Source organism: Equus przewalskii, chromosome 15 (genome assembly GCF_037783145.1).
Source record: "Equus przewalskii isolate Varuska chromosome 15, EquPr2, whole genome shotgun sequence".
NCBI lineage: Eukaryota > Metazoa > Chordata > Mammalia > Perissodactyla > Equidae > Equus > Equus przewalskii.
In genome coordinates, this window is record NC_091845.1 from 62554500 (window position 1) to 62566994 (window position 12495).

Here is a 12495-nt window from a genome sequence, read left to right on the forward strand (position 1 = left end):
CTACCTACCCTTCAAGGCCTGTATGCACTATCTCTATCACATTTAATCTTTCCCCAATATTCATACCACTTTCCCATCAACTAGGTAAATATTCACAGACTTTAAAAATCTTTCTTTGTTTTAATATATAAGAAACTATGAATACGATTATCACTTCATGTTTGAATTTTTTCTATATTAGCTCATAGAGAACTAGCTCATTCTTTTTCACACATAAAATATTACCTGTATAGATAGAATAGAATTTATGTTACCAGCATTCCATAAATGAACCCTTGTTTTACCAGTTTTGGACTCATAAAAACTCTATAGTCATCGTTAATGTACATAAGCATTTGTACACATATAGGAGAATATCCTTATGAGAAGTTACTAGATGCAAAATGATTGAGTCTGAGGGTACAGGTACTTTTAACTTGGAGAGATATCGCCAAATTCTCCATACCCCCAAAATAAAACAAGACCGTGGCACTGATTTACATCCTACCGAGAGTGTATAAAAGTGATTTTTTTTCTCACCCTCTTACCAATTCTAGATCTTATCAACCTTTTAACCACATAATTAAATTGTCTGCTTCTTTAAGAGAGGCCATGTATTATCCATCTTTTGTCTCCTCTGTTGCTTGGTACATAGAAAGTGTTCAGTGTTTTATTTAATTTCTTTTTATTTTTATAATTGAATGTGATAGTATTTAAGCCGGGCCCTGAGTGATAGTAGGTTTGGGGTATTTAAAAAAGGCAGGGAATTCCTGGTATCAACAGAGGCATCAAAGTCAGGAGCAGGAGGGAGTAAACTGGGTTTGTCTAAACAGTAAACAGATCTTTTTGCCTGCAGGTGTAAGAGTAGCAGAGGATAAGTAATGGAGGAGAAGGTTATGATCATTTTCTCGTGGCTCTTGAATGTGGGCTGACGAGTTGTTTTACTACTTCAGAAAAAGCAGTCAGCTGGGAAGCAGGAGACAAATTCTCCTCCTGATTTTGTTACTACCTGACCCTAGGCTGGTATTTGCATCTCTAGGACTGAATTTCCTCATCTCTAAAATGAAGAGCTCCCTTTGTTCATTCTTTCTTTCCATCAATATTTGTACACCTGCCAAGGTGCGCCAGTCTATTAGTAGCTCTGGATACAACAATGAATAAGGTTACCTGGTTCCTAATTCTCTCTGAACAAATGCTATCATGGAAAATAGGGACCAAGTGAAGAGATCATTACAGTATTGTGGGAAGTTCTCCAAATGGAGACATATAAGGATACCTGGGTACCATTAGTTGCAGCACCTCACCAGCATAGTATAAACTGATCTGCTCAAGCTTCCTGGAGGAAAGGACAGCTAAAATTATCTCAGGGGTCAGATGTGTTTTCCAGATCACTGATGAAATGCTGTTACCTGGCTTGGCACGAAGCAGGGTATCTTTGGATGCCTGTGAGCAAAAGTGGCGTGACCATTCATTTATAAAGTAACGGTAACGTTCTACAAATAATTGGCAGTAAATTTTGCTTTCCTTAACTGATTTCACATTAGCAACCTTATAAAAATGAAGCACTTGTTCTAATCCAGTCTTGTAAGTACTGGTAGATGTTACTTTTTAAGAGATTTTCATTTGCAAAGGAGGCCAGATGCTTTTCTTCACTTCCCAGTGCCTCATCCCTGGGGGAATTCTCCATCTTGGGAGAGCAGCCTCCAATCTTATCTGTTACTTTTTACTCATGAGGTTTCCTTGTAACACTTTGTGCTAATCAATTGGAAGTATTCATGGTAATGAATTTGCACAAATGGCCTCATTAGCTGAAGTTTTTATCTTTCTTGAGGTTTTGAATGTTTTACTTCGTTCATGCAAATGAGTCAGCAGGAAGAATTCAGATCTATCTTGGTCTGTGGTTTATCTTCTGCTTTTCTGAAGAGAAAAATCTGCTCTGCTCGCCCTAAGGAACTGATCTCAAATAATGCATGTTGTAAATAACTTGGTCATCTGTCCAGTGGAATATGCGGATCTAACTTCGTTTTGTAAAATTGTGGATTTTCAAATAGTAATTATTATTTTAATTTTTATCAATGTGATTCATATACACGGTAAAAATAATGATGATAAAAATGCTCCTAAGAAGAACAACAACAATAAAAATATTAAGTATTTCTCCAGCTTCTACTACAACTTTCTATGCAGATTTTCTCAGGGTTTTCTTTTTTTTCTTGAATTCCCATTAGATGTGGGCTCTGTAGGGTTAATCTTTAATTTTTTAAATCTTTTCATCTATTGTTCTACCTTTGGCTTATTTTTGATTTTTTTTTTATTTTGAGGATATTTTCTCAAATTTGTCTTTAAAATTTTCAACTACTTTCTGTGTGTATGCTTTCATACTTATAATTTCTCAGAGCTTTTATTTTACATTTGAATATTCCATTTTAACAACATCTTCTAATTTTATACGTGAATATGTTCTGTTATCGATCATGGAAATTAATTTTTTTTCTATTCCCTGCACTGCTTCTGTTTCCTCTGCATTTCCTGTGTGTGAGTCGGGGGTGTGTGTGTGTGTATACTTTGTTTCTGTTTAGGCCTCTGTCTTCCTTGTTGGAAGGTTTTCTCAAATGTTTCATGATCGTCAGCTTTAAATTCATTTTCAAGAGTAAATCACGAAAAAGCTAATTTGATGCCTGGTGTGAATGGTGGTAGGATCAGCACTGGAGGGTGGTAAGACTGAGAGCTATTTTTCGTTAGAAAACTGTGACATTAAGGACTGCAGGTCTTATTCTGGGGCTTTCAGATGTTGTTGAGAGGCATCCTTTAATCTTCTTTCTGGTGGCTGTAACACAGATTGCTCATTTCTTCAGCACTGTCCAATAGAACTGTCTGTCCTCTGATAATGGGCATGTCCTATACCTTTGTGCTATCTAGTGCAGTAACTGCTGGCCACATGTAGCTATTGAGCACTTGGAAGGGAGCTAATGCAATTGAGGAACTGAGTTTTTATTTTATTTAATTTCAATAGCTGTATCTGGCTAGTGGCTACCATATTGGACAGCACAGTTCTAGATGTTGGGAGGAAGAAGGGGGGTGGCAAATTTCACCAGTTATTTTACTGACCTCTACGAAACTACTGTTTGAATTAGTCCACCCCCAGTGACTACTGTATTTGATATCTTCTGGTCTTGAACATTTTCAAAGGATATACCTCTGGCTTCCCATCGTGCTCAATCAAGCATAAGCATGAAATAGGAAATAGAGGTGGGACCTGTGGGTCTAACCACTCCTTATAAAGTACCTACTACTTTTATAGCCCTAAGTGTCACCCCAAAGTTACTTGGAGTCCCAAATTCCTGATGCTGGCTGTGACTCTGAGGGGTAAATCAGATTGACATTTTTTGTTCTCTCTCTCTTTTGAAGTCTCTAGACGTCATCTTTTTTCACTTTGTTCCATGTTTATGATACAGGGACGTTATTTTCATCTCATACAGAGATTTTGATTCTGGTTCTTGTGTTCATTGATTCTTTTCAGATGACAAATCAGAGAAAGAGGAAGGAGTTTATTTATCCTCCATCTTATAATAGAGTTGCTTAATCTTCCATTTGAATATGTTGTGATTCTGTAAAATAATGATTTGTAGTTTGTCTTCAAATATTCAATTTAGAAATTGTGCCCACCACTTGAGAAATTCAAATTTCTTAAGAATTTAGTATCTCTATTCTTAAAAACTTGATCATTTAGCAGTTTGTTACACTAGAATTCATAGTGTTAATCCAGACCTGTCCAAAACAATAATCCACATTTGGTTAGAAAATTTTATTTGATTACCATGTTTTTATTTTTCCTTTAAAAAAAAGCAGTAAAGTAAATGATTGAGACATCTTCATAGTATATTTTATGAGTAAATATAGTTTAGTTTATTATGAAGTTAATATTTTAAAATTTTACATTAAAAATAAAAATAAGGCGTATTGGATCCAATAACTTGCCCTTTTAAGAATTGGCATATTTTATTGATATAATGGATTGTATATAACTGATACTAGGTGATACGATTGACTGACTATATCGTCTTGAAGAAAAAATCAAAATCAGGTTAGAAGGCTTTATTTGCAAATTTAAAAAAATGGAAAAATACATGGGTATAAATCAAAATAGATATGCTCTACTGTTGGAAATAAAAAAACATCCTTAGACTACTCTACTCTTGTCTTTCAACTAAAGTACTTTTTGGTCAGCCTTAAATATTTGCTCTACTTACCCTGTGACTTTAAGTAAGTACCCTCTCTGAACATCATTTTCCTCATCTGTTAAACGGGAATACACCAAACTTGAAATGTGGACGATGGATCAGCCTTACAGTCAGCCAAAGGCCTAGCACAAGGTAGATCCTCAGTCTATTCTGTTCCAGTTCTATTCTAGGCTATTCTAGTTCACTTGGAGAAATTGTCTCCTATGCAAACCCTGCAGGAAATATATAGGCAACTTAGGGAAAACTTTGGTTTAAAAAAGTGTAAAATGCAAACTCTTCATGTTTAATGATTTTATCTTTTGATACCACACGTAACTCACCCGTTGAACAAATAATGTGTTCAGTATTTGGCATTTACAAGTGCTATACTTATCCCGCCAAGAATCCTTTCCAGAATCCGTTTTCAACTTTCTCATTCTTATATGTGCAATAACAGTATTCCAACCAAATCTATAAAATGGCTTGCCTTCCATTTGCTATAAGTAGGCTGGATATTTGTCTGTAAACAGTAGAGCCAATCTCATCAGGAACCAGCATTTACTTTTCAGTGACCTCGTGTAGAAGAGTTTATATGTGACCCCAGATTCGCAGCAAACGAGTTGAAGTTCATTTGGAAATCACTATCTTTTTCAGTGGAATTCTCTTCAGCCATTTTTATAAATACAACACTGGAAATAGTTTTAAATATGGCGGGTAGACTCAAGGACGCTTTGTTCCATTCAGGTCAGCCATGTAGATAGTCCTTATTTAAGATTTCTCTGAACATTGGAGAACATAGTGAACTTGTCTGGAATCATTAAAGAAGTTGAATAAATAACATATAGTTTTGAAATTGGATAGATCTCTATTTGTCTGAGAGGCCAGGAGAAACTCTGGCAACATTGGGTATTTTCTATTAGAAATTCGCATTCACTTTTTGAGTCCCCAAATAATTATTTGCTAAATCATATTTCCTAATTTGTGCTTTAAACTAACGTACATAAGGTCATATAGTCGTAAATTCACTAAAGGCATAAATAATGCTTGAGACGTTTTTCTTTCAGGATCCAACTCAACAGAAATTATTTGAGACTCTAATTTCTTTTGTATTCAGTTTTGAGCAATGACATTGCTCCACTGTGATTAAGTCCAATTATAGTATTTGGTCCCGTTATATTGTTTATTCATATAAATGATCCAATTGGGAAAATGCTATATAGTGCTTGCCAGCTCTTTCTCCTAAGTTTCCTTCTTAATGACCAAGCTTAAAATGCTTCAATGTTTTCTAAAATTATTATTGTGGATTTTTCTCCCATTACACTAAAAGCTATGTGTATGTGGTTCTCTTCTATTGTCATCCTTACCTTTTTGAAGCACTATTTTAAATCTAGAGTTCTTTGAAAATAATTTAGAAATGAGATGTGTGTCCATAATTTTGTCCATATAAATATTAAGCTAAATATATCCTTATATATATATTAAGTTTGAAAAGGATGAAAAAACTTCAGCACTTATTTCCAAGATTACTTTCTCTAAGACTCTTGGTTATCTTCTGTTGTAAATAGTTCAGCCCCATACGAGTTATAAATGTATTTGCTAATAAGTGTTCTATGAAGTAGTAATAGGCTTTTTTTAAGGTGGCAGGTGAATCAGTAGATATCTTGTTAATTCCATTGAATTCTTGCTTTTTGCAAGCTTAACTATCCTTCCAGTTCACCTTCTGTTTTTCATCACTCATCAAGTGTTTCCTGGATCATTGTTCAGACATATCTTAGGTTTCTGTGTCTTCTTTCTTTCCAATTCAGCCATCTCTCCACATGAATGTTGGATTAAAGTTCTAACGGCTGTCTATGATATTTCCCACCCATTCAAAAACACATTCAAAGTCTTTGGTGAGCTCATCTTAAAACAAGCTTCCTAGGTTTATCACCCACTCCTACCCAATACTCCAGATAAATCACAAAATGCTCAGTTGGCTGGAAATGCTTTGCTACCTCCCTGCCTTTTCCATTCCATCCATTTTCATGTGTAGTTGCCTTGTCTCGTGTGCCACTCATCGCTTCTTCCATTTTTATGGCCGACGCAGCTCTCAAGTCTAAGCCTTTATATGCCATTCTCCGCTGAAATCTTCCTTCTTTCCTCCTTCAGAAATCACTCTCATTTTCTCTCTTTCTCCCTTCTGAACTCCTATGCCATTTTATTAATATGTTGTTTGTTTCTCTGTGGGCATTCTGTGTATAAGTTTTATTGGAGTAATGTCTCATTTTTCTTTATATTCTTTTTTCTTTTTTTAATAACAGTTTCTAGCTCACATAAGTTGAATACAGCTGAAGGAATTGTGCTTATTCTATTTAATAAATATCAATGAGTGTGAATTGCAGGACTTCCTGAGTCACATGATAACACTACTTGAAAATCATCTCTATGAGTGTTCCCACTAGAAAAGAAAAGAAAACCACTAATTAATTAGGTTATAAATTATAACTAGTTGATTAAACCTTGAACTGAAACATAGCTTCATTTTTAAAGCAAACTTATTTAATTAAAATGCCTTATTTTTTTGGTCAATCATCAGTATTTTTTAAAAAATGTACAAATACACCACTGTTGGCTATGATTTTATCCAGCACCAAGATTACTGGCATAATTTAACACCCAGCAAAACATAGGGAAAGTCAGCATAACTATTTTGAAAGTAAAACTTGCAGCTGCTCAGCGTACATTAGCAGAGGGATGTGTTCTTAGGCTAAATTAGTTGTTTTCAGGTGTGGAAGTGGAGGGGGAGGTATGTAATAAAGTGATAGCCTCTTTTCCCCTCCATCATTAACCTGCTCTATATCTCTTACTTTACTAATGAGGAGCAAAGAAAAGGTGAGGGTAACAAGGACTCAGATCCCCAGGAGCATGGACGGAAATTAAAACTACTTGCAGAAGCAGCTCTGATTATCTTGTACCCCAGGCTTCCATTTCCTTCTAGCATCACCGCAAAAAATCAGAGGATGTTTGACCAATGAAAAGTTGGTCCTCTGACTGTATTGCACAGCTTGTAGAGTATTTGAAGACTAGGAATCTCTGAAGAATAGTAAGTCCCCACTCTTAGAAGGCTCCCCAGCTCTGTAAACTGAAGTGTGGCTTGTGACCTTTTAATCTTATCTTTGCTTTGTAATTTTATTTATCCTTTTAATTTTGTTATAAAATTACTGAAGTGTTTGGAAGTAAATTACTCTCAAATTACCCTTCCTTCTTGCAGCTGCTAAAACTGAGATTTAGAACTGCTTTGGATGACTTTCTTGTGTCGTCTTTTCTTTTAACTAGAAGATGATAGAGAAAGAGTTTCTATGAACCTTTGCAGCTAAACGTTCATTATGTTTCGGTCAAAGCTGTCAAATTGTGGGTTCTTAGGACCTGAAAAATAAAAATCCACTTACAGTGTGAAATTGCATTGATATCTATGCCTCTAGATTAATGCTTTTAGAAGAGACTCCATCTACAATTAGGTATTATGTGTGTTTTTGGTGGAAACCCACTGCAGAGTGAAGGATTGGAGGCTGATGTACAGCATACATTGGTATTCACAAAAGATCGCTCTAAGACTTTCATGCTTATCTCCTTTACTTTGTCTTTCTTGGTCCAGAAGGTTTATATCTGAAGACATGTTTAGTTTGCTTCACTGAGAGAGCTTTATCACTATTTCTGCTGCTCAAAAATCACTTCAGTTGCTGAAATGCGATTCGGCTGAGAACAATGTGATCCTCTAGAGCGAGCAAGTGCTGCTGCTGGCTGGATCACATCGAACAGAGTCCTGGGGTGGAAGAGAAAACTAAAGAAATTGGAAACTGAGGATTAGTTCATCCCAGTTTCTAGAGGTGCTCTGGTATTCAATATTGCTTATTGCTCACGTAGGTAACCCCATTTCCTGTTTTATGTATCTGTGGCTTCCTGTCTCCAAGTGTGTCAAAGTGAAGACCCCTGTGTGAATAGCAGGGCTTGGAGGATGAATCAAAGAACTGAACCAAGTTGGGAAGTCTCAGTGCTAAGCAGGTCTGCAATGATTGGCCACTATCGGCGTTTGTAGGGCCTGGGACAACAAAGAACTGAACTTATCAGTGTGCTGTATTCTTGTCCCTGGGAGAAATATTGGTTGGGGTCTGGGGTTGTGGCTGTTGGATGGAACCCACAGTAGCCCCCTGGCGTATGTGAAGGGTGATTAGCATGCCTTCCAGGGTTCCTTCTCCCAGTCTAAGTTTTATTAATACAAATGTATCTTTTTAAGCCTGGACTAGAGAGTGCTGCAACCACTTAACTGCTTACCGCCTGTTAAGAAAGGCTAGGACAGGCTGGCCCGGTGGTGCAGAACTTAAGTGCGCATGTTCCGCTTCTCAGCTGCCCAGGGTTTGCTGGTTGGGATCCCGGGTGCGGACATGGCACCGCTTGGCACACCATGCTGTGGTAGGCATGCCACATATAAAGTAGAGCAAGATGGGCACAGATGTTAGCTCAGGGCCAGGCTTCCTCAGCAAAAAGAGGAGGACTGGCAGTGGTTAGCTCAGGGCTAAACTTCCTCAAAAAAAAAAAAAAAAAGAAAGAAAGGTTGTGACATTTAATTAACTCTTGGTTTTAACTGTGGTAGCAAATTAGCAGTTTAATTTTGTACTGTATTGTTTGAGTATATGATGCATAGGTGTATATACATATGTCCATGCATTTTTTAAAATGTATATATCATTATGGCTCAATAGCTAATTGTGAAGGGCAGTTGTATCCTAGGTCATGGGCTTATTCTGCATCTTCTTTTTATGGGTCATGGCTTGAAGATCAGAATGACATTATAAATGAACATTTGATTAAACAGATTGAAAAGTTAGAAATAATTTGTTGGACATAAGGCAAGATAGAGGGAATCCTCTAATTTAGGATTGGCTTATGTTTTTCTCTAATTCTTATTCATGTCAAATATCACTAAGCTTAAAATTTCTAGTTACTGTGTCACGGCTGCTTAAAGGGTCTGGGGTGGATGCTGTCCATATCTACTCAGATCCTCTTCATCCCCTTGACGGTATCTGTGTGCCCCTCCCAGCTTTGATATACTACTGCTTCCAACACCTTTGAATCTTCTTCATAGGAGAATCATTGGGCTACTAGAGCTGCGTTGCCAACCCAGGCAGAGAACCAGAAGGCTCTGGAAGTTTAAGATGCCCTTGGAAGGTCCTTAGCAGCGATTGGCAGATGTGGGAATATGCAAGCCTAGCTCCCTTACAAACCGTGGCATAGCCTACACTCCAGACCCCCTTGTAGGATCAATCTGAAGTCACTCTCCACAAGCAGGGCCTGAAATCACACCAGTGATTTGCTGCCTCCCTCTCCCCTGTCCTGCTTCCTCCACAAGTTTACTGGTCTCTCCTAAGAGCATGTTATTAAAAATCACTTGTACAGTGTATCTTTATCTCAGAGTCTACTTCTGGGAAACCAGACCTAAGGCAGGGCTTATCTAAAACAGAGGTACAGACTTCATCTGTTAGTCAGCTCTGGTCCTAGTTGTCATTCCATGTTTTCACGAAGATGTTACAATCACGGCAAATCCAGAGGACAAGTAAGTGCACACTGTAAAGTAACTGAATGCTCTTGGCAGTTCTGGCTTGAAGTATCACACAGAAACCCCTATGGCTTTAACTGATAAAAAGAACAACTTTTGGGGATTGTGTGAATGAACCTACCCCATCATGCAAAAGCCCTATCTGCTTGAGTTGCTTCTTATCTTCCATTCCCAGTGTTCTTCTGGGACAGCAACTCTAGTGAAAAGCAACTCCTTGGAGGTGTGCTGCTTTAACTATTTCTTGTCCACTCCCCTGCAGGTTAAGCTCTCGACTGGCAAGCCAGGATTTAGACAGTAAGCAGCAGAGGGGGTAGATCTTCGTGGCAGGATAAACCCATCACAAAGCCTGTTGGCTCTGGCCAGTGCCCTGGCTCTTTTCTTTTGTTTTCTCCTTTAGAGCCTCTTTTTATCCTCTTTTTCTACAGTTTTTTGGGATTAGCTTATCTTTCGGCCCCTCTCTTTTCATTGCCAATGGTTTCAAAATACATTTTCCTTCCTGTTGTCCATTGTAATTTTAAACCAAGTCTATCGTATATTCCTAGGGACCCAGGATTAAAAATAAGCCCTTTTCAAGTTTTTAAAATGCATTGTGTATACGTGTGTGTGTGTGTGTGCACGCGCACACATATTTTTGGAGTGGAGTGGGGTAGTATTTAGAAAAAAAGATGGACTACTAATACTAAAAGCAAGAGGTGGCAAGAAGGCTCTGCTCTACTTAGCTGCCCTTTCCCATCCTTCTCTTTTTCAATTAAACTCAGAGAAAAGAGGGAACTTTTCCCACAAAGGATAGAGTAAGAGTTATTTACATTTCAGAAGTTGTTTTAGATGCTTTGGCCCAGAGCTAGGTCTAATCCAAGGGTGAAGAGAGCAAGGCAAAAGATTTGTCTGGGAAGTGAGGTGGTGGAAGGGGAACCATAAACATTGCTAAGAACGCCATCGTTGGAGCTAGCCGGGGGATAAGGCAGAGTGGAGAAAAACCAGACCTTTGATCATCACACTCCCACACTAGCCCACCAGTCCTTCCTTTAAAGAGAGGTAACCAGAGTCCCCACTGCAAAACAAGAAGTGGAATTGGGTTAAGATATCTCAAGCAGGGCTAGTTGGGAGTAGCCAGAAAAGATGGGAGAGCAGAAGCATGCTATCCCTACTCAGCAACAGGGGGAAGAGGCATTCTGGGAGCCAGGGCTGTTATTCTCTGGTGGCTGTACGTGTGCAGGGAACACTCTGAGGTCATTCAAAGCTCTGCCATACATGGTGTCATTTCACGGTCAGTCGGGAGCTTGCTCTGCAGGCCATATTTCAGCCCTCGTCATCCCTTAGCCAGAGTAGGGAATAGAGCACGTTAAGAAAAGGGCCTGCCTAAGAGATCCACCTTTTCATTTGATATAGATCAACGAATGGCTTTATGTTCTAGGATGCTTTCCCCTGTTGAAGTTTTGTACTCTGATCGACAGATTCTAACTGCTTTCTACTTAGAAGAAAATGGAATACGTTTTACTCTTGAAAAGTATCTGTTGCTGGGATTCGAAATCTTAAAATAGGAGTTGCCGTTCTTTTCACATCCAAAAGATTTGATTCGAGAGCAGGAGTTTAAGCAAACCAAAGTTTACTGCAGAAAGATTTTCTTTTTAAGTTTTTCTTTTTCTCCCAAAGAGCAGAAAATTGCACATGATGCAATAATTGTTTTTTGCCATGAAGACAAAGTTATGAAGGAGGTAAGGCTTTATGAGAAAACAGAAATCCTGTTGTAGAGGACAAAGTTGGAAGAGGGGAAAACAAGGCACATGAATATATTGCCATCTATGGCAGTCATTAACTTGTTTCTCTTGATGTCTGTTTATAATTTTAAAAGTGGTATCCTTTCATAAGGACACTGAATTGTAATAGATAAATGTCTATTTATTTTTAAAGATTTTTAAAATTTTTCCTTTTTCTCCCCAAAGCCTCCCAGCACACAATTGCTTGTATTTTAGATGTGGGTCCCTCTAGTTGTGGCATGTGAGATGCCACCTCAATGTGGCCCAACCAGCGGTGCCATGTCTGTGCCCAGGATCCGAGCCAGCGAAACACTGAGCCGCCAAAGCAGAGTGTGCGAACTTAACCACTCGTCCACAGGGCCAGCCCCAATAAATGTCTATTTATTGGACATTTGAATAAGGAAATAGAGATTGGAATAGAAACTGGAATAGAGATGGAATGCTGGAGAATGGTATCGTTTAAGAGATGAGCAGAAGAATAGGATCTTGAAATAGAAGCAGCAAGAGTTTGGAAACCGAGCAGGAAATCTACATGAGGGGTTCATTTCCCTCAGATAAGACAAGAAAACTACTAACAATCATAAGTTATGAGAATTTCTTATGTGCCAGAAAATATGCTAATTAAGTCCTTTGCAAATTTCCTACAACTTACCTGTATGTCACTTTATCTTAATTATAAATACACAGCCTTAAAGAGGTTAATTAACTTGTGTAACGTCTCACCACTATGTAAGAATTACAAGTTGATACTACAAGGAGTATCAGGCTGAGCAGCTGGTAAAGATAAATAGTAATAATCAAAAGAACTAAGAATTTAGATGCTTGGTTGATCTATGGTGGGAATTTTAAGAAAAAATGTGATGGAAGTATAATGGAACAACAGAGGCATGAAAGCCGTTGATACGAAAGTTTTTAGGCTAGAGTTGGAGAAGGAATTACAACCCTA

General features: G+C 38.0%; 1 protein-coding gene across 3 annotated transcripts in view; it reads left to right on the plus strand.

Moving 5' to 3' along the window:
* Positions 1-12495, plus strand: part of ZNF385D (zinc finger protein 385D) — an 801336-nt gene that overhangs the window by 650091 nt on the left and 138750 nt on the right. The window lies entirely within an intron of this gene.